The 22,720-nt window shown below is 45.1% G+C and overlaps 1 long non-coding RNA gene across 1 annotated transcript in view; it reads right to left on the bottom strand.

Moving 5' to 3' along the window:
* LOC137415473 (uncharacterized) overlaps positions 1–22,720 on the bottom strand; it is an 86,499-nt gene that overhangs the window by 52,691 nt on the left and 11,088 nt on the right. Inside the window, exon 2 of the long non-coding RNA XR_010982087.2 lies at positions 21,724–21,843. This is a non-coding gene — a long non-coding RNA (uncharacterized LOC137415473). The remainder of the gene's footprint in view (positions 1–21,723; positions 21,844–22,720) is intronic.

Below are 22,720 nucleotides of genomic sequence, written 5' to 3'. Positions count from 1 at the left end.
TATGAGCCTCGTACTACAGTTGTGGATGTGGGCAAGCTGAGGTGGAGACTGTTTACCAAGAAACAGCTAGAGGCACAGAAGCTGCCACCAACACGGGGAGCTTTACATGAAGCCATTGCTCGTGCACATTTCCAGGCCATGGTGTGGCATCAGGCTGATGTACCGGACCCCCAGCTTCCACAACCAACAGAACATGGATGGAGAGCAGAAGGAGATCAGCTGGTGCCCATCACAACCAAGGACCCTCCAGCCCCAGCTGCCATCACACATCTAATCAAATGTAACTGCAAGAAGACCCAATGCATGTCTCACTGCTCATGCAGGTCTCAGCATCTCAACTGTTCTGAGATGTGTATGTGTGGGGCAGATGAAGAGGTGTGTGGTAACACGGGTCAGGAGCGCCCCATGGGAATCGATAACACTGATGATGAGGAGGATGGAGATCCTTCAATGTAACAATGAACACTGCCAACTAAAAATATTGCACAAAGACATTATAAGTGTACATTTGAACACTAAAGTCCAGCCTTTATGTGATTTAGAAGTGAAAATGATGGAAAAAAATATATATATGTGTTGGCATAAGTGCGTGAAAATCCAAGATGGCTGCCATAAGAACCCTTTTGATCATATGTAGGTGTATAAATGTGTGTTTATTGGATTAAGTATCCGCAAATATGTACATTTGGACACCAAAATTAACACTCTAGGTCATTTAGAAGCCAAGATAATGACAATTTCGGTTTTCAACAAACGCCATTTTGATAATCCAAAATGGCCGCTATAAAGAACTTGAAAAAAATGGAGACATATTTTTTCTACAACTTCTATCATCCCTAAAGACAACCCAACCAGTGTCCACAAATTAACATTTGAATTCAACGGGAAAACATTGGCCCCCCCACTATATGATAAATCTGAAATAATCATCATTGGCCCAAAAACGCTCACCAAATCCACCCATAACTTTGCCCTCAACATCGACGGTTTCCCAGTGTCCACCTCCCCTCACATCCGGAATCTTGGCATCATCTTTGACCAAACCCTCTCCTTCGACAAATACACTAAACAGATCACAAAGACAGCCTTCTTTCATCTGAAAAACATCGCCCGTCTCCGTCCATCCCTCTCCTCCACAGCTGCAGAAACCCTCATCCATGCCTTCATCACCTCCCGTCTGGACTACTGCAACAGCCTCCTCTTTGGTTCACCCTCAATAATCATCAATAAACTCCAATACATTCAGAACTCCGCTGCCCGTCTACACACCCATTCCCGGACCCGTGACCACATCACCCCCGTCCTTTACAAGCTTCACTGGCTCCCCATCCCCCAGAGAATCCATTACAAAATCCTCCTCTTGACCTACAAAGCCCTCCATAACCTGGCCCCATCCTACCTGACTGACCTCCTCTCCAGACACACTCCCACCCACAACCTCCGCTCTGCTGGTACCAACCTCCTGACCCCCCCCCCCCCATGCGGACCAAATTCAGATCCTGGGGGGACAGGGCCTTCTCCATCGCTGCTCCCACCCTCTGGAACTCACTACCTCACACCATCAGAGACTCCTCCTCACTCACCACATTCAAAACATCACTCAAGACCCACCTGTTCAACACTGCATTCAACATTTAACCCACAGCATTTAACCCCTGACTATCTCTTCTCCTTCTCCTTCCTTTTGCTTTGATTATTTACCTGTTGATTTTTGTCTTTTTGCACTTGTTTTTTTGTACTCTGTCAAAGCGTCTTTGGGCTTCTTGAAAAGCGCTATATAAAATAAATATATTATTATTATTAAGGTGGGGTACACCTTGTGGGAGCACTGCGCGGCGCGGCGGTGGAGGTTCTGACGGCCTTACCACCAGGTGCTATCACCCTGTCAGATCTCCGTGCAGCCCTAATAAATCGTTTTGGCGTAGAACAGCAGAGCGAGCTTGTTAAAGCTCATCTCGCGGTGCGAAAAAAAAAGCCCCAGGAGACCATCGGGGAGCTAGTGTATGACATTCGCCGCGCAGTGGGGATCGCACACGCAGACATGGCCGCGACCTCCCAGGAAAGCCTGGCGCTGGACCATTTCATCCAAGCCTTCCCGGACCCCGAGCTTCGCCAACAGCTCACCATGTGGCGCCCACGGACCTTGAGCCAGGCGGCTGACGCTGCAGCCCGTTGGGAAGCAGCGAGGCCCCTGGCCCTGGGAAGAGAGCGCCACGCAGTAGCGGTGCGACAGGTAGGGCCCGTGGCCAGTGGCGGGCCCTTGAGAGGGGCCCCCCATTTGGTTTGTGTAACGCCCCCGCCACCTTTGAACGATTGATGGAACATGTACTGGGCGGCATGCCATGGCAGTCATGCCTGGTGTACCTGGATGACGTCCTGGTGCATGCTAAAACATTCCCCCAAACAATAGCTAATTTGGACCAGGTGTTTGGGTGCCTCAGACAGGCAGGGTTGAAGCTGAGCCTGAGTAAGTGCACCTTGTTTGCTAGAGAGGTGGCCTATCTAGGTCACGTCATTGGTCGCGAGGGGGTAAAAACAGACCCAGGCAATATTACAACAGTAGAGGAGTGGCCGGCACCACGTACCATCAAGGAGGTGCGGAGATTTTTTGGATTTTTTTTTTTTTTTTTTTTTTTTGTATACAAGATCGAGGCTCGTGAAAGAGCGAACATTAATCACACAGAAAGACAAACAGACACACAAAACAAATAACATCGGGAGCGGTAGACAAGATGGGGAGAAATAGTTATAACGAAAATACAAATGGGAACAATTACTTAACTTCGATTTTGATGGATAGCATGGAGAGCTGAGAATAAACGAACCCTCGCCAGCAAGACCGGAAACGGAAGTCGCTCCTACTGCTCCTACTACCGGCGATTTGTGGCAAAATTTGCAGAGTTGGCCCGGCCCCTTCACCGGCTTACAGAGAAGGGGACGAGATTTAATTGGACAAGGGAGTGCCATGCCTCCTTCCTAGAGGTGAAGAGGCCTTCCTAGCATTGAAGGGGTGTTTGACATCCGCACCCATTCTAGGTTACCCCAATAGTGACGGGACATTTACCCTGGACACGGATGCAAGCCAGGAAGGATTGGGCGCGGTTTTGTCCCAGACACAGGGGGGCGTGGAGAGAGTGATCGCGTATTATAGTCGGGCCATGAGTAGGCCCGAGCGAAATTATTGCGTCACTCCTAAAGAGTTATTGGCTATGCTGGCTGCCATGAGCCATTTACACCCATACTTGTACGGGCGGAAATTTCTGGTTCGAACTGACCATTCCTCCCTGCAATGGCTCCTCCCATTCAAGGAACCTGAGGGCCAAATTGCGAGGTGGTTGGAAAAATTGCAGCAGTACGATTTCAGTGTGACCCATAGGGCCGGGAAGGCCCGTGGGAATGCCGATGCACTCTCTTGATGTCCTTGTTTGGGGGAAAACTGTAAATTTTGTGCGAGACACGAGGAGAGGGAACAATTGGCAGACTCCACTCCTACCCTCGTAGTCCGTGCAACCCGGGTGAGAGGGCCAATCTTGCCACTAACCGCCGATGTAGAATTTGGAACTTTGGCTTGGAGCATGGCCCAGCGGGAGGATCCCGTACTGGGACCGGTGTACGAATGGGGTCGATTAGGGAGAAGACCTAATGGGGAAGAGGTCACCCCCCTCGGGGTGCCAATAAAGGCATATTGGGCTCAGTGGCAAACCCTGGAATTGAAAGGTAACATCTTGTATCGCAAATGGGTGGAGATTCCCTCTGAGAGAACTTCCTGGCTGGTGATAGTCCCAGACAAATTTAAGAACACTATATTACAGCAGGTGCATGGTACCCGCCCTGGTGGCCATTTGGGCAGGACAAAGACAACATCTCGGGTCCGCCGGAGGTTCTATTGGGTAAATATGGGGCGCGATATACAGGAATGGTGTTGGAGATGCGACACCTGTACTGCTAAAAAGGGACCAGCACGGATGATGAGGACCCCACTTCAATTACACCAGGTGGGGGCCCCCCTTGAGCGGGTGGCTATGGTTATTCTCGGACGACTACCCTGCACCCGCCAAGGTAATAAGTACATCCTCGTTGTAATGGACTACTTCACAAAGTGGCCGGAGGCCTATGCCCTCCCCAACCAAGAGGCCGGGTTGCAAATGCAAATTGACTGCAACTACAAAATAAACCGGAGGATTTATGGAACACCTGGGCTGACAGGATGGCCTAGAGGTACGCACGCTCACTTCTAATACGTACGCACACTACACACAATCCATGTGTGTGCCGTCCCTCTCGGATGGTTGTCAAGCTGACGTCCCATCTGCCGGTATTATTTGGTGGACATTAAAGATCTCACGTTGTCCTTCGTGAAGAGTAGGCGAGCAATCCAATCGCTGTGACCATGACCAAATTCCTGCCCTAACCAGCAGAAGGCAATGAATCAGCGGCACAGCCGTGCCCTCAGCCAATGATGCTACCCCGCAACCTTGTGCTGCATACCAACAAGGAATGAAGCATAGAACAACTTAACCCACACAGTCTTAAGAAAAAGAACATGGGAAGAGTCTTTTAAACTTTTGCTTTGCGTTTCCGAGTATGATCTACGTTCGTTTTATTCGCGAACCTTGCATAAATACGATATATATTCGGTGTCCCCTCATACCCCCAAGGAATGCCGTTGGTACGAAACAAACAAACCACTTCGTCAGTTAATCTATAATGCAGAAGTTGCTGTCCAGACATCAACTGCACTCTGAGAAAGTAAGAGGTGTAACCTGGTGTCAAGGAACCTCTCCTGGATACTGTGCAGTCTAAAGCTCTCGGGTTTATTGCAATCTCCCGCGACAAAGCTGAAACATATACAGTGCCTTCAGAAAGGTATTTTGCACTCTGAAGCTGTTTCTCCTCAAGGATTTACCTGTATTTGGCTACATTCATTGTTCCCTCTGTCCTTACAATTCTCCCAGTTGCTGCCACTGAAAAGCATCCCCATAGCATGATGCTGCCACCACCATGAATCACGGTAGGGATGGTGTTAGATGGGTGATGAGCCGTGCTCGGTTTCCGCCAGACGTAGCGCTTTGCATTCAGGCCAAAGAGTTAAATTTTCCTCCAATCAGACAACAGAATCTTTTGCCTCATGCTCTCATTTTCTGCCTTTCTTTCATTTCACATGCCTTTTTGCAAACTCCAAGTGTGCTGTCATGTGCCTTTTTCTCAAGAGTGGCTACCGTCTGACCACCCTCTCATCAAACCTGGATTTGTGAAGTGTTGCAGAGACTGTTGTCCTTCTGGTAGGTTCTCTCATCTCAGCCAAGGAACTCTGTAGTTCTGGCAGAGTGGTCATTGGGTTATTGGTCACTTCCCTGACCAATGTCCTTCCTGCTGAGTTTTTACCTTTTGAGCATCCTGTTGGCCTTGTTGTGTTTGTTCTGCATGCTTTTATTTTCCTCATCTCATCTATTTTTTTCTCTTGTTAGACTTTCATTTCATCTTTCCATTCCTGTTTCTTCCCAGCCTTCCTCCTGTCTGGCAGGCCTTGCCCACCAGGAAGGAAAGGAACCTCATGCTACCCTTCGATATCACTTTTCTCCCCTCCCTCCCTCATCCCTAGTGTTGCCCCTGCTCTCCCAAGAATCCTGGTATGGCGAGCAGGCACCGTAACTGTCTCTTTTTTGTTTACGAAGGATGGAGCCGTCCTGACAAGTGAGGCATTTGGTTGGACAGTATTGTTGTAGGTGGTGGGGTTTAAGGCTGAATATTTTTTGTCTAATCTCCTTCCCCGTGGGTTTGATGTGTCCTTCCAGTCCTCTGGTGGGCTTGCCAATTTCTGGGTGTGTTGGCTTGGTCATGTCCCTCTCTGACCATGAGGGTTATGATGGTCCACCTCTACAAGTAGATGGTATTCATAAAATACTTACCCTGCGCAGTCTTAAGAAGGACTCAATAAAATATGAGGTCTTCTGTTTTCTCTTCGAAGCCATCGAGTTATCTCAAGCCATCTTCGAAGCCAGAAGGCAAGCCATCTCTTCTGTTTTTAAGGTTTTTTTCCTTTGATTAAATATGGCTGCCAAACCATGTGACCTTCATTATTTGTTTATGGGATTTGTTCCGACACTATCTTTATCAAACCATATTTTCCAAGGGTAGTTTATCAATTAGCTAAAGATTCACATTGATCGGTTAAGCCGTCTCGGAGAAGATTTTCAAAGATTTACGCTTAGATCCAATATGGCTGCCAGACCACGTGACCGATGACATCATAAATTTACATTCTCCAATATAATTGATGTGTAGGTCACGCTCAACAAATTTCTAACTGATGGGATTAAGCGTTGTATTTGTCAAAGTATGACGTAATAATTAATGCACCAATCACAAAATCATTAACCTATTTTTTTTTCCATGGAGCTGTTTCGGAGATAGTGGTGCAACGTTTTTCAGTTTTTCTAAGATGGTGTCTGTAATACATGACCTATGACGTCATAGTTATCATTAGAAAATTCTACAAGAGGAGGCACTCCCATTGTGAAAATTTTGAGTCCATCGGACCATCAGTTGCAGAGAAAAAAATAATTCAAAATGATCAGATCAAGTGTTGTACAGTCATGGCCAAAAATATTGGCACCCTTGCACTTTTTTCAAATAATGCACCATTTCTTCCAGAAAATTGTTGAAATTAAAAAATATATATTGGTATCCACATATTTATTTCTTTGGTTTGCAGAGGAACAACATTTTTTTTAAAGCTGAAAAAATTACTAAATCTTAGCTTATTCCACACAGAAATCCTAAAATGGCCCGGACAATATTATTGGCACCTTTTAGAAGTTGTTAGAAATAATTAGATTTCAAGCAGTGGATTTTCCTTTACTTTGGAATTGAACTCACCTGTGATGAGATGCAGATGCCTGCAATATAAAAATCACTCATTCAACCAGTTTGAATAGAGAAAAGGAGTCATTATCATGCATGGAGAAAAGAAAAGAAAAATCAGAATTGTCTGAGGAGGTCAGACACAGGATTGTAGCCAAGCATGGACATTGGACAATCTCAAGGCTACAAGTCCATCTCCAGACCTTGATGTTCCTGTGCCCAACGTACACAATGTTATCAGGAAGTTCAAGGTCCATGGCACTCTAGCCAACCTCCCTGGATGTGGCCGCAAGAGAAAATTGATCAAATATTGCAGCGAAGGATTGATCGAATGGTGGAGAAAGGACATCGATCGACTGCCAAACAGATTCATGCGGACGTTCAGACAAAAGGTACGACAGTTTAAACTCACACCATCTGTCACAAACTCAATGAAAGGGGGCTCAGTGGTAAGAGAACCCACTGCTGAGAGAGAGACATAAGAAAGCCTGACTGGAGTTTCCCAAAACACACCTGAACAAGCCAAATTCCTTCTGGGAGAATGTCCTGTGGACAGATGGGACCAAATTAGAGGTTTTTTTGGTAAAGCACATCATCTCTATGTTTACAGAAAACAAAATGAAGCCTTCAAAGAAAAGAACACTTTCCCTACAGTTAAACATGGAGGAGGATCAGTGATGTTTTGGGGTTGCTGCGCTGCCTCTGGCACTGGGTGCCTTGAATGTGTGCATGGCATCATGAAATCAGGAGATTACCAAGGCATTTTGGAGCACAATGTTCAATCCAGTGTCAGAAAGCTTGGACTCCGTCGAAGGTCATCAGTCTTGCAGCAGGACAATGACCCCAAACACACTTCTAAAAGCATCCAGGAATGGTTCGAGACAAAACGCTGGACTGTTCTGAAGTGGCAAGCAATGAGTCCAGATCTAAATCCCATTGAACACCTGTGGGGAGATCTGAAAACAGCAGTTGGAAGAAGGCACCCTTCAAATCTGGGAGAACTGGAGCACTTTGCACAAGAGGAGTGGGCCAAACTGCCAGTAGAGAGATGTAGGAAGCTCATTCATGGCTATAGAAGCACTTGACTGCAGTTATTTTGTCCAAAGGATGTACTACAAAATATCAAGTCAAGTGTGTAAATAATTTTGTCAATGCCATTTCTTTCTATTTTCTGATTTAAAAGGACATATTAAGTTTTGAATGAAAAACAAAGGCTCTGTAATATTAACAGTGAAATAAAGAATTGTGGAGATCAAATACTTTTGTCAATTTCAACCCTTTTTTTTTAGAGAAAAATGTGAGTTAATTGAAAAAAGTGCAAAGGTGCCAATATTTTTGGCCACGACTGTTTGTACAATTATGACGTCATAATGAAGGCACCAATGATATCATCATTAGCATGTCTTATTCCCTATGGGGAGTACTTCACAATGAGCCACGTTTCAATTTTTTTCCATTGAGTGGTTTCAGAGATATAGAGGTTCAACTTTTTTCCAAGATGGCGTCCATACCACATGATGTATGACGTCATAATTATCACAAGCAATAATTATACATGAGTAGACGCTTACTATGGTGAAAATATCATGTCCATCGGACCAACGTTTGCCGAGAAAATGAATTTTAAAATGCAGACACGTCCAACATACGTACACACGTGTGCATACGTACACACGTGTGCAACCAATCGGTTAACCCCGCTTTTCACTTCGCGGGCGCAGGGTTATGACTTTACATTGGTGTTTATGCACTACCTGTAGCCTACATACATACATATAGAGAGAATTGTGGTATTGTTAGTTAATACCGTAGGATTCCGTGGTATTACCAGTGTTGGGTACTTTAACCGAGGACTAGAGGGAGGGCAAGAGACAACAGGAGTAGGTTTCCATAGGGTTGCGACATATAGGATTTGTACCTGAGTTCCGACATGGTTTATGGGATTTGAACCTGATTTCCTTGACAATATATGGGATTTGAACCTGAGTTCCTGCTTGGTTTATGGGATTTGAACCTGTGTTCCTTGACAATATATGGGATCTGAACCTGAGTTCCTACCTGATTAATGGGATTTGAACCTGATTTCCTTGACGGTATATGGGATTTCAACATGAGTTCCTTGACATTATATGGGATTTGAACCTCAGTCATACATGTATGGTTTATGGGCTTTGAACCTGAGTTCCTACATGGTTTACGGGATTTTAGCCTGAGTTCCTTGAAGGTATATGTGCTTTGAACCTGAGTTCCTTGAAGGTATATGGGCTTTGAACCTGAGTTCCTACATGGTTTATGGGATTTGAACCTGAGCTCCGACATCGTTTATGGGATTTGAACCTGAGTTCCTACATTATTTATGGAATTTGAACCCGAGTTCCTACATTCTTTATGGGATTTGAACCCAAGTTCCTGCATGGTTTATGGGATTTGAACCAGAGTTCCTTGAAGGTATTTGCAATTTGATCCTGTTTCTTGCATCATTAGTCAGCGGCTCATCTTTGGTCGGGTTACAAAACAAAATCTGCATATGTATACTCTCATGTAGTCTTTGTGCCAAGTTTGAACAAAATCGGTCCATGCATGTCAAGAAATAGTTGTGGACACATTTAAGCAACGAAATGCCACCAGTCAGCCATCTTCGACCTGATTTCGGAAAAAATGGTGTGCATATGTAGCTGATCATTCTTTTTCTGTGTGCCAAGTTTGAACAAGATCGGTAAATGCATGCCCGAGAAATGGTTGAGGACATGGTCAATATCGTTTTTTTTTACAACTAAAATGGCCGCGAGTCTACCAGTGGGCCATCTTTGATCAGATTCAGAAAATAAAATGAGGTGCACGTGTATGCCCTCATGTGCTGTGCTTTGCCAAGTTTGAACAAAATCAGACCATGCATGTTCAATAAATGGTTGGGGACACGTTTAAGTAACAAAATGGCCACCAGTCGGCCATCTTGGATCGGATCTCAAAAGAAAATTACGTGCCCATGTAAGCCATCATTCATTAAAGGTGTGCCAAGTTTGAACAACATTAGTGCATGCATGTCCGATAAATAGTTGAGGACGTGTTCAACATTGGGTTTTTTTTACAACTAAAATGGCCGCCAATATACGAGTCGGCCATCTTTGATTGCATCACGAAACAAAATGATGGGCTTATGGTACCATCATGTATTGTCTTTGTGCAAAGTATGAACAAAATCAGTCCATACATCTCCGCGATATGGTTGCAGATGCACACACGCAAGCATGCACGCACGGACAGACGGAAGGTCGGACGGACGAGATCCAATCCATATGCCCCCATTTCGGACTAAGTCCAATGGAGGCTAATAATAGTGCTTTTGTTATTAATGATAGTTTTGTGTTATCAATAATTGTAGTGTAATATTAATAATAATAATAATAATAATAAGAGTCACCTTATTCATGATAGTAGTTGTTATGAGTGATAGTAGTTGTATAATTAATAATAGTTTGGTGATTAATAATCGTAGTGTTATTCATAATCGTAGTAGTATTATTTATAATAATAATTGGGTGATCAATAATAAGAGTAGTTGTTATTAATGATTGTCGTTTTTGTTATTAATGGTCGGTGTGTTATTCATGTTGGTACAGTTGTGCTATTTATCATTACCTCCGTCACCAAGATTGACGGAGGTTATGTTTTCAACCATGTCTGTCTGTCTGTCTGTCTGTCTGTCTGTCTGTGAACAGGGTATCTCAAAAAGTTGTAGACAGATTCAGACGAAATTTGGTGGAGAGGTTGGGTGTGTATCAAGGACAAAATGATTCTATTTTGTTGAAGATCCAGATCTGGATACTAGGATTTTAAAAAGTGATTCTTCACCATTGAGAGATAGGGTTAAAAACAATATACAACACAATATCTCATAAAGGTATGGACGGATTCGGACGAAACTTGTTGGACAGGTTGCGTGTGTGACAAGGACGAATTTATTGGATTTTGGTGAAGATCCAGATCCAGACCCGGATAGTAAAAACATTTTAAAAAGTGATTCTTCAACATTGAGAGATGGGGCCATAAACAATATATAGCAAGATATCTCAAAAAGTTGTGGATGTATGCAGACGAAACTTGGTGAACACATTGGACGCGTAACAAGGACGAATCGATTCCATTTTCGTGAAGATCCGAATCCGGGTCCAGATCGGATAAATTATTTTTTATATTCTTTAAGATTTGATTTGATTAGATTTGACTCGGAAAAATTGATTAGATTTTGGTTGAAAATCCGGATCCAGAATCCGATACAATATTTTTTTTTCCAAGTGATTCTTCAGCATCGGGTGATAGGGCCAAAACGATATAGAGCCTGGGATATCTCAAAAGGTTGCGGACAAGTCATGGCAAAACTTGCTGGATGAATTGGTTAGGTGACAAGAACAAGGCGATTCGATTTTGGTTCAGGTCCGAATCCAGATCCGATCCATCAGTGGAATACAAAACGTAAACTGTTCAACCTGGCGAAGGTGTGCTCTCTACCGAGCGCTGTTGTAGTTATAATTGCGTTATTAATGTTAGTTGTTATGGTATTAATGAATCGTTGCGTTATTAATGATAGTAGCTGTATTAGTAATAATATTAGTTGTGTTATTAAACAGATTATTCATTATATTAATATTAGTAGTTGTATTATTAATTGTATGTTTAAATTAAGTGCATTATTGACAGTTGTGTTATTAAATATTTATTAATTATATTATTAATAGTATTTAAGCCAATAGTTCTAAGAGAGACAGACTCTCTCGATTTTCCTGCATATATTGAGTTTTAAGCACAAAATATCGTCATCACTCGTGAGTAGGAGAACGTTTGACCAACCTGTTGGATTCACAGCTGCAATTCGATCCCTGCCTCGGCACAAACAAGCTTTGAATTGCTCGAAAGATGCATTTTCCTATCACTGTTCTGACTGCCTCCTCCCCATAACCCCCCCCCCCCCCCACACATACTCTCCTAAAAATAAATTTTCCAGGAAGGATGCAAGTTCAAGAAAATTGTTTTAAAACCGGAGCTCTGACTTGCCTGGAGGCAGATAGTGCGGCCAAATCCGTAAAGATAACACTCTCTCTGGCCCGAGTGGCTACAAACGTAAATTTGGAAAGGAAAGTTTTGAGAAGTTCGATTGTGCACGAACTTACAGAACTTGATTCAGTAGCCGTAAAACAAAGACATGGACTCGAGTCAACATTTGCCATCATGAAACACGTGTTCAAAAAGTCCTCGGAAGGACACACACAAACACGATTCCAAATCTATAAAGAGGGTGATTAGTCGTTACGATGTATATAAATAAAATGTAAATTTGCATATTATATCAACTAGCAATGGCACCCGCGCTATGGGCGGGGCTTCAATTAGGAGGCCCAAATGAAAAGGCAAAATATCAGAAATTGAGGGGCTTTTTTTTATTTTAAACGATTCATATAAAGACCCGTTAAATCATATCACACGCAAATCATCAAAATCTAAACAGTATTTGTAGAATTTCAATAAAAGCCACATCACTGTTCATATCGATAAATATTATTGCATCGTGTTTGGAAAAACTGGAAAATTGGAAAATTGGAAAAACAATATAGCCTATTTTACTCCAAGGGTTCCCAGGATTACCCACCCAAAATTTCGTTGCGATCGGTTCAGCGGTTTTTTGCGGTACCTGGGAACAGACGGACAGACGTACATTTGGTGAATTATAGTAAGATAATTATATACAAATGTGTCAGAAATATATATTTTTAATAGGTGTGTGTGTTACTGGTGAGAGACGTGATTGGGTGTTGATGCTGTATTTACATGTTAACTGATATTCCCATTATTGCAAGTGGAAAATGCTTGAGAGACTCAATGGTGTGCGTTTCCGTCTGCACTGTCGCTGATGATTCGCCAATAAGCGATGAAACCGGTACGGTACGGTGGCTGATGGAGGTGTGTAGCATTGAGATTCTCATGTATGTACTACTTGTGAATGTCTGCAGCTGGAGAGGAACCCACGTATGGTTTGAAACAGCAAAAGGGCTGACTGTGTAGCTTTATGCAGCTTTCTTTGGCTGGAAGAGCATGGGGGATAATTTATTAAAATCCGAAACACATGGGGTAATTGATTAGGTGAGAGCTGATTGGTTGGATGGTCCCTCCAATTACAGGTGAGACGTGGTTCGGTCTTGATATACGTTGTGGAAATCCTAAGTAAATTTTACAAACTAAAGGGTGTGTATACTTAGTAAAGGTTATTTAAGTAAATAAATGGTTTGAAAGATACAAATGTAAAATGTAATGGGTCTGATGGCCCAAATGTCCTCTTCCTGTTTTTCACTTTCCTCTTTCTTATTAAGTGTCTTTCCCTTCCCTATTTGTAAATGTCCTGGTAAGTTTAAACAGCTGAGTAAGCTATGATTGAAAGATATATATATATATATATACATTATTTATTATTTATATATATGTACGTATTATATCCGTGCAGTTATTACATAATTGTGATCTGAACCTCACATGATGATTCACAGTGCAGCAGGTGTAAAAACATTACTAACGCGATCGTTTACAATATATGAGATGTGTCAGCAATATTCTCTCATTCCCATTGAGATAGATGTATTAGTTACAATGAGTGTGATGATTGTTCGATTTCAAAAACTCGTTCACATTTGTGATGTCCAGTGATTCAGTAAAGGTATAAGAAAGACGGTGGAGACGTACCATGTGGGTTTGCTGTGTGATGCAGAACAGGTTGTGTCTCCAATACCATTTAGGGGAAGCACAGCATCAGGGAGAAAGCACAGCATGATGGAAACCACACGGGACCACAGGCATAGGCACAAAGCAGACAAACACAGACGGAGCACAGCATCAAGGACACAGCGTAGAACTACAGACAGAGCACAGCATCATGGACACAGTGTAGAACTACAGACAGAGCATGTAATCATGGACACAGCACAGAACTACAGACAGAGCACAGCATCATTTACACAGCGTACAACTGCAGACAGGGCACATCATCATTTACCCAGCGTACAACTACAGACAGAGCACAGCATCATGGACACAGTGTAGAACTACAGACAGAGCGCAGCATCATGGATACAGCATAGAATTACAGACAGAGCACAGCATCATGGATACAGCACAGAACTGCAGACAGAGCGCAGCATCATGGATACAGCACAGAACTGCAGACAGAGTGCAGCATCATGGATACAGCACAGAACTACAGACAGAGCACAGCATCATGGAAACAGCACATAACTACGGATGGAGTACAGAGCACAGCATCATGGACATAGTGTCGCGCAACTCCGGTTAACACTAGAGTCGCGGATAGCCTAAACGGTCTTATTCGGAGGCAACTACCAAACACGGATTTGGCTATATGTCGCGCGGGAGGAAGAAGGAAAATGGAGGCTGCGGCAAAAGCTTACCTTCAGCGCACCGACGTAGCTCCGGTCCTGTAAGGGGATTAACTCAAGCGGGCACAGGTTTAACAGTGGATGCAAAATATACAAGGGTTTATTAAAGGAAAAAGGCAAGGACAGGAAAAAGCATGTGCCGGTAACAAATATCCTAATCGGGACGTCCCCACACGACAGATTTCAGAAACGAGACGAGGGGATATGAATTAATAAAAAGAACACGTTCGTCGTGTAATTGGGAAAGGTAATGTAGTGTGCAGTCTTATCTCTCTGTAGTCTTGCGTGTAACACGGCCCCGCTCGCGCGCCACCAGGCCCCACTCCATGTTCCGATCGTTTGCACACGAGGTAGGCCCCGTTCCAAACTCCGATCCTCTCGCCGCCCACGAGATCCGTGCACCAGGCACCACATGTCCAATGCAGGACAGCGAGCTCCACACAAGGTCGACCCTCAACTGGAGCATGAACACAGAATGACGAAGGATGGCAAAGGGGGAAAGACAGCGCGAGTCCACTGCCCGCCAAGTGCCGCTTCGAGCCAAGTTCAAGCCAACAAAGCAACTCTCTCACAACTCTCTGCCTGTGTGAACTCAACTGCTGGCCAACTCCTCTGCTTGCCAACTCACTCACTCCACTGCGTCTCAAGACTCACTCGGCGCAAGACCCACTGCTGCGCAACTGCTCTGAACCAACTGCCGCGCAACTCTCTCACTCCACGAAAAGTCCTGCCGCCCCTCGTATCACTCCGCGGCGGTGACATCAGCCTTGGCGCGCCACCCAATCAGTGGCCTCCACCGAATCGCAGGCCTGTGGTGTCGTCATAGCACGTGGCACTCGAGGTGGAGAGGCCTGGCAGATGTGTAAATGGCGGCGGCCATGCGGCGGTGTCCTGGCCTGGTTTCCTTCCTAAGTCATGTCAGGGGAGGGCGTTATTTAGTGTTGCACTAAGGACTTGTCGGAATGTCTATGTTGGTCTGCAGTGCCAAAAGGGACAAAGGTTTGGCTAACCAGGTGAGGACACACAGGGGCGCTACTCTTTAATCCCTAACTCTACTTAACACACGAACCTCCTGGTAGGTTCACAAGTATACATCTTACCGACAAAACGCCCACACATGAACTTATTACAAGATCAGATTCCTTACCGCGACAGACGAAGCACGTAACCTATTCAGATCTATCTGCTCGACGTATCACAACCCCGTCAGACATAACAATAGCATAGAACTACAGACAGAGCACAGCATAATGGAAACAGCACAGAACTACGGATGAAGTACAGAGCACAGCATCACGGAAACAGCACAGAGCTACGGATGAAGTACAGAGCACAGCATCACGGAAACAGCACAGAACTACGGATGAAGTACAGAGCACAGCGTCAAGGAAACAGCACAGAACTATGGATGAAGTACAGAGCACAGCATCACGGAAACAGCACAGAGCTACGGATGAAGTACAGAGCACAGCATCACGGAAACAGCACAGAACTACGGATGAAGTACAGAGCACAGCGTCAAGGAAACAGCACAGAACTATGGATGAAGTACAGAGCACAGCATCATGGAAACAGCACAGAACTACAGACGGAGGACAAAGCACAGCATCATGGAAGCAGCACACAACTACAGGCAGAGCACAGAGCACAGAGCACAGCATCATGGCGACAGTACAAAATTACAGGCAGAGCACAGAGCACAGCATCATGGAAAGAGCACAGAACGACAGACAAAGTACAGAGCACAGCATCATGGAAACAGCACATCACTACAGACGGGGCACAGAGCACAGCATCAAGGAAAAAGCACAGAAATACAGATGGAGCACAAAGTACAGAGCACAGCATCATGGAAACAGCACAGAAATACCGATGGAGCACAAAGCACAGCATCATGGAAAAAGCACAGAACTACAGACGGGGCACAAAGCACAGAGCACAGCATCATGGAAACAGCACAGACCTACAGATGGAGCACAAAACACAGAGCACAGCATCATGGAAACAGCACAGAACTACAGATGGAGCACAAAGCACAGAGCAAAGCATCCTGGAAACAGCACAGAACTACAGATGGAGCACAAAGCACAGAGCACAGCATCATGGAAACAGCACAGAACTACAGATGGAGCACAAAGCACAGAGCACAGCATCATGGAAACAGCACAGAACTACAGACGGGGCACAGAGCACAGCATCAAGGAAACAGCACAGAACTACAGATGGAGGACAAAGTACAGAGCACAGCATCCTGTAAATAGCACATCACTACAGACGGGGCACAGAGCACAGCATCATGGAAACAGCACAGAACTACAGATGGAGCACAGAGCACAGCATCATGGAAACAACACAGAACTACAGACGGGACACAGAGCACAGCATCATGGAAACAGCACAGAACTATAGATTGAGCACAAAGCACAGCATCATGGAAACAACACAGAACTACAGACGGGGCACAGAGCACAGTATCATGGAAACAGCACAGAACTACAAATGGAGCACAAAGCAGAGCATCATGGAAACAGCACAGAACTACAGACGGGGCACAGAGCACAGCATCATGGAAACAGCACAGAACTACAAATGGAGCACAAAGCACAGAGCACAGCATCATGGAAACAGCACAGAACTACAAATGGAGCACAAAGCACAGTATCATGGAAACAGCACAGAACTACAGACGGCGCACAGAGCACAGCATCATGGAAACAGCACAGAACTACAGATGGAGCACAGAGCACCGCATCATGGAAACAACACAGAACTACAGACGGGACACAGAGCACAGCATCATGGAAACAGCACTGCATCATGGAAACAGCACTGAACTACAGACGGGGCACAGAGCACAGCATCATGGAAACAGCACAGAACGATAGATGGAGCACAAAGCACAGCATCATGGAAACAACACAGAACTACAGACGGGGCACAGAGCACAGCATCATGGAAACAGCACAGAACTACAGACGGGGCACAGAGCACAGTATCATGGAAACAGCACAGAACTATAGATGGAGCACAAAGCACAGAGCACAGCATCATGGAAACAGCACAAAACTACAGACGGGGCACAGAGCACAGCATCATGGAAACAGCACAGAACTACAATTGGAGCACAAAGCACAGAGCACAGCATCATGGAAACAACACAGAACTACAGATGAAGCACAAAGCACAGAGCACGGCATCATGGAAACAGCACAAAACTACAGATGGAGCACAAAGCACAAAGCACAGCATTATGGAAACAGCACAGAACTACAGACGGGGCACAGAGCACAGCATCATGGAAACAACACAGAACTACAGACGGGACACAGAGCACAGCATCATGGAAACAGCACTGAACTACAGACGGGGCACAGAGCACAGCATCATGGAAACAACACAGAACTACAGACGGGACACAGAGCACAGCACCATGGAAACAGCACTGAACTACAGATGGGGCACAGAACACAGCATCATGGAAACAGCACAGAACGATAGATGGAGCACAAAGCACAGCATCCTGGAAATAGCACATCACTACAGACGGGGCACAGAGCACAGCATCATGGAAACAGCACAGAACTACAGACGGGGCACAGAGCACAGCATCAAGGAAACAGCACAGAACTACAGATGGAGCACAAAGTACAGAGCACAGCATCCTGGAAATAGCACATCACTACAGACGGGGCACAGAGCACAGCATCATGGAAACAGCACAGAACTACAGACGGGGCACAGAGCACAGCATCATGAAAACAGCACAGAACTACAGATGAAGCACAAAGCACAGAGCACAGCATCATGGAAACAGCACAGAACAACAAATGGAGCACAAAGCACAGCATTATGGAAACAGCACAGAACTACAGATGGGGGCACAGAGCACAGCATCATGGGAACAGCACAGAACTACAGACGGGGCAAAGAGCACAGCATCATGGAAACAGCACTGAACTACAGACGGGGCACAGAGCACAGCATCATGGAAACAACACAGAACTACAGACGGGACACAGAGCACAGCACCATGGAAACAGCACTGAACTACAGATGGGGCACAGAACACAGCATCATGGAAACAGCACAGAACGATAGATGGAGCACAAAGCACAGCATCCTGGAAATAGCACATCACTACAGACGGGGCACAGAGCACAGCATCATGGAAACAGCACAGAACTACAAATGGAGCACAAAGCACAGAGCACAGCATCATGGAAACAGCACAGAACTATAGATGGAGCACAGAGCACAGCATCATGGAAACAGCACAGAACTACAAATGGAGCACAAAGCACAGCATCATGGAAACAGCACAGAACTACAAATGGAGCACAAAGCACAGCATCATGGAAACAGCACAGAACTACAGACGGGGCACAGAGCACAGCATCATGGAAACAGCACAGAACTACAGATGGAGCACAGAGCACAGCATCATGGAAACAACACAGAACTACAGACGGGACACAGAGCACAGCATCATGGAAACAGCACTGAACTACAATTGGAGCACAAAGCACAGAGCACAGCATCATGGAAACAGCACAAAACTACAGATGGAGCACAAAGCACAAAGCACAGCATTATGGAAACTGCACAGAACTACAGACGGGGCACAGAGCACAGCATCATGGAAACAACACAGAACTACAGATGGGACACAGAGCACAGCATCATGGAAACAGCACTGAACAACAGACGGGGCACAGAGCACAGTATCATGGAAACAGCACAGAACTACAAATGGAGCACAAAGCACAGCATCATGGAAACAGCACAGAACTACAGACGGGGCACAGAGCACAGCATCATGGAAACAGCACAGAACTACAATTGGAGCACAAAGCACAGAGCACAGCATCATGGAATCAGCACAGAACTAAAGATGGAGCACAGAGCACAGCATCATGGAAACAGCACAGAACTACAGATGGAGCACAAAGCACAGAGCACAGCATCATGGAAACAGAACAAAACAACAAATGGAGTACAAAGCACAGCATTATGGAAACAGCACAGAACTGCAGATGGAGCACAAAGCACAGAGCACAGCATCATGGAAACAGCACAGAACTACAGAAGGAGCACAAAGCACAGAGCACAGCATCATGCAAACAGCACAGAACTACAGATGGGGCAAAGAGCACAGCATCATGAAAACAGCACACAACTACAGATTGAGCACAAAGCCCAGAGCACAGCATCATGGAAACAGCACAGAACTACAGACGGGGCACAGACCACAGCATCATGGAAACAGCACAGAACTACAGATGGAGCACAAAGCACAGCATCATGGAAACAGCACAGAACTACAGATGGAGTACAAAGCACAGCATTATGGAAACAGCACAGAACTACAGATTGAGCACAAAGCCCAGAGCACAGCATCATGGAAACAGCACAGAACTACAGACGGGGCACAGAGCACAGCATCATGGAAACAGCACAGAACTACAGACGGGGCACAGAGCATAGTATCATGGAAACAACACAGAAATACAGATGGAGCACAAAGCACAGCATCATGGAAACAGCACAGAACTACAGATGGAGCACAAAGCACAGTATCATGGAAACAGCACAGAACTACAGATGGAGCACAAAGCACAGTATCATGGAAACAGCACAGAACTACAGATGGAGCACAAAGCACTGTATCATGGAAACAGCACAGAAATACAGATGGAGCACAAAGCACAGCATCATGGAAACAGCACAGAACTACAGACGGGGCACAAAGCACAGAGCACAGCATCATGGAAACAGCACAGAACTACAGATGGAGCACAAAGCACAGAGCACAGCATCCTGGAAACAGCACAGAACTGCAGATGGAGCACAAAGCACAGAGCACAGCATCATGGAAACAGCACAGAACTACAGATGGAGCACAAAGCACAGAGCACAGCATCATGGAAACAGCACAGAACTACAGACGGGGCACAGAGCACAGCATCATGGAAACCGCACAGAACTAAAGATGGAGCACAACGCACAGAGCACAGCATCATGGAAACAGCACAGAACTACAGACGTGGCACAGAGCACAGCATCATGGAAACAGCACAGAACTACAGATGGAGCACAGAGCACAGCATCATGGAAACCGCACAGAACTACAGACGGGGCACAGAGCACAGCATCATGGAAACCGCACAGAACTAAAGATGGAGCACAACGCACAGAGCACAGCATCATGGAAACAGCACAGAACTACAGACGTGGCACAGAGCACAGCATCATGGAAACAGCACAGAACTACAGATGGAGTACAAAGCACAGAGCACAGCATCATGGAAACAACACAGAACTACAGATGAAGCACAAAGCACATAGCACAGCATGATGGAAACAGCACAGAACTACAGATGAAGCACAAAGCACAGAGCACAGCATCATGGAAACAGCACAGAACAACAAATGGAGCTCAAAGCACAGAGCACAGCATCATGGAAACAACACAGAACTACAGATGAAGCACAAAGCACAGAGCACAGCATGATGGAAACAGCACAGAACTACAGATGGAGCACAAAGCACAGAGCACAGCATTATGGAAACAGCACAGAACTACAGATGGGGCACAGAGCACAGCATCATGGAAACAACACAGAACTCCAGACGGGGCACAGAGCACAGAGCACAGCATCATGGAAACAGCACAGAACGACAGATGGAGCACAGAGCACAGCATCATGGAAACAACACAGAACTACAGATGGGGCACAGAGCACAGCATCATGGAAACAGCACAGAACTACAGATGGAGCACAACGCACAGCATCATGGAAACAGCACAGAACTACAGACGGGGCAAAAAGCACAGCATCATGGAAACAGCACAGCACTTCAGACGGGGCACAGATCACAGCATCATGAAGACAGCACAGCCTGGAATGGTGCTCGACCACACCCGCCACACCGAACAGGTTGTTTTGTGTCCCACCGATGAGCCACATCTGGATCCGGACAATTTTGGATCCAAAGTGTAAATGGTCCTTGTTCTTGTCATCCCACCAAGTCCTGTCACCAAGTTTGGTCATAATCGGTCTCCAACTTTTTCAAATATCGTGCTAAATATAATTTTTGACGTCGTCACTCAATCGTGAAGAATCACTTGGAATATTAAAAAAAATTCTCTGATGCGGATACGGATTTGAATCTTCATCAAAATTGAATCAATTATTCCTTGGCACACACGCAACCTGAACACCATGTTTCGTCCGAACCTGCGGTGGCGGAGGAAGCACATACGGAGCACAGTATCATGGACACAGCAGTGTATCACAGGTGAGTGCCTCGATCACTCACACCTCGATCACAGGTGAGGGCTTCGAAAGTGTGCAATTGTCCATCGCATTGCCAATTGACTGAGGTGAGTAAAGCGTTTGTATTAAACGATCTCTCGCACCTTTTCATCAGTTTGAAGGACGGGCTGTGATGGACGTGTGGCGTATGTATGGAACGGGTCAAATGTCCTTCTCCAAGCCACATCTTTAGACCATATCGGCATCACTCATGAAGTCATGGTCTGCAGGAATGAAGTACACTACTAAATACATCAAGAAGTGCAAATACAACATTGGATTCCACTTTAAAGAGATTCCATTACCAGCAGCTATCAAATCCTAAGAATACCGTGGGAGGGAGTGGGGCAACAGTCACGCGTGCAAGTCACAAATTGTCATGCTTAGTCATCTTTCTTCTTCTTTTTGGTTATCTACATCTTCGAACAGGGAAGCTCAACGTATCACGAAGCCTCTCCCACCCCTCCGCCATACCATTCCCTCTTCTCAAATGTATTTTCTTTCTCTCCCCCTTCCTCCTACACCCCCGCCTTCCTTTCCCTTTCATATCACATTCTGTGACTTTTCTAGATCTCCAATCCTTATTTTAGACGATTCAACCACAGCCCTTGAAAAATCAATAAGTAGATGCTCCCTTTGTGAAATCAATCTGGAAAGGTGGTTATCATGGAGCACACCAGTCCAGTCACGATACCAATACATGCTATCGATAGCTGTATGTATCATGACGATGACAGTTTATAGCTGAGTCGGGATTCCAATCCACGCTAGGCCTCAAGACTAGCCTGCCAGCCAAAAATATTATTAAACTCACAAAATAATATTTAAACAAAGAAAACTCTATAAACTATCAATATGGAAGAAAATGGACATGAGATTTAATAAAAATATTTTGTTATTCCATGGATTTTCCCCAAAACTTTTTTTTTACCACTCCCTCCCTCCCCACATTTTTAACCGTGTAGCAAAAAGTTGCTTCAGTATACACATTGTGCAATAAAATATGAGAAACAAGAAGCAACATGAAATTGCTTTTTAAAAAGAAAGTTAAAAAACAGCATATTGCGTGTATGTATGTATGCATACGTGTATATAATATAT

Source organism: Myxine glutinosa, chromosome 1 (assembly GCF_964187855.1).
Source record: "Myxine glutinosa chromosome 1, kmMyxGlut1.1, whole genome shotgun sequence".
In the NCBI taxonomy this organism is placed as follows: domain Eukaryota; kingdom Metazoa; phylum Chordata; class Myxini; order Myxiniformes; family Myxinidae; genus Myxine; species Myxine glutinosa.
The sequence above is the reverse complement of the archived record's forward strand: the minus strand, read 5'-3'. Positions and strand labels throughout refer to the sequence as shown.